Source organism: Trichechus manatus, unplaced genomic scaffold (genome assembly GCF_000243295.1).
Source record: "Trichechus manatus latirostris isolate Lorelei unplaced genomic scaffold, TriManLat1.0 scaffold00145, whole genome shotgun sequence".
Lineage (NCBI taxonomy): Eukaryota > Metazoa > Chordata > Mammalia > Sirenia > Trichechidae > Trichechus > Trichechus manatus.
The window spans coordinates 6,282,351-6,283,669 of NW_004444081.1; positions in this window are offsets into that span (position 1 = coordinate 6,282,351).

Below are 1,319 nucleotides of genomic sequence, written 5' to 3' on the forward strand. Positions count from 1 at the left end.
AAATTCTATACCCAACTAGACTATAATTCAAGAAATTTTTTTTTTTTTTTTTTTTTGGTGCCAAGCCTGATAATTTACCACTCACAAACCCAAATGGAAAGAATTTTAAAGCACATTATTCAGAGTAAAGGAAATTTAACCTAGAAGGAAAAAATGGGATGCAAGATGCAACAGTGTACAAAATGCTACTAAACAAATTAGTACATCTAAAAAATTAACTATAAGTGAAGAATAAAAGTCATAACTAGTTGAGGATTAAAGTAGGTAAAAATAAAATAGCAGAAAATGTCAAGTTGGAATAAACGAAAACTGGGGGTGGGTAAATAATGATTAGAATTAAAGTTTTTTGATATTCTTATTCATTAGCTGTCACGGTTAGTCAAAGGAGCCCCTGTGGTGCAGTGGTTAAGCGCTTGGCTGCTAACCAAAAGGTTCAAACCCACTAGGCAATCCACGGGAGAAAGATGTGGCAGTCTGCTTCCATAAGATTTACAGCCGTGGGTCTAGGGTCTTAAAAGCCTGTGAGCGGCCATCTAAGATACTCCACTGGTCCCACGCCATCTGGAGCAAGGGAGAATGAAGAAAACCAAAGACAAAAGGGAAAGATTAGTCCAAAGAACTAATGGACCACAACTACCACAGCCTCCACCAGACTGAGTCCAGCACAACTAGATAGTGCCTAGCTACCACCACTGGCTGCTCTGACAGGGATCAAAATAGAGGGCTTGGACAGAGCTGGAGAAAAATGTAGAACAAAATTCTAACTCACAAAAAAAGACCAGACTTACTAGTTTGACAGAGACTGGAGAAACCAGGAGAGTATGGCCCCTGGACACCCTTATAGTTCAGTAATGAAGTCACTTCTGAGGTTCACCCTTTAGCCAAGGATTAGACAGGCCCATAAAACAAAATGAGACTAAATGGGCACACCAGCCCAGGGGCAAGGACGAGACGGCAGGAGGGGACAGGAAAACTAGTAATGGGGAACCCAAGGTTGAGAAGGGGAGAGTGTTGACATGTTGTGGGGTTGGCAACCAATGTCACAAAACAATATGTGTATTAATGTTTAATGAGAAGCTAGTTTTCTCTGTAAACCTTCATCTAAAGTACAATCTAAAAAAAAGAAAGTGAAAAAAAGATTTATAGCCTTGGAAACCCTATGGAGCAAGTCTACTCTGTCACATAGAGTTGCTATGAGTCAGAATTGACTCAACTGCAACAGGTTTGATTTTGGTTGGGTGATGGTTAGTGAAGTATGTATATTAAACTTTAAGAGTAACCAGTAAAAGAACAGAAATAAAATACAGGCATACCTTGGA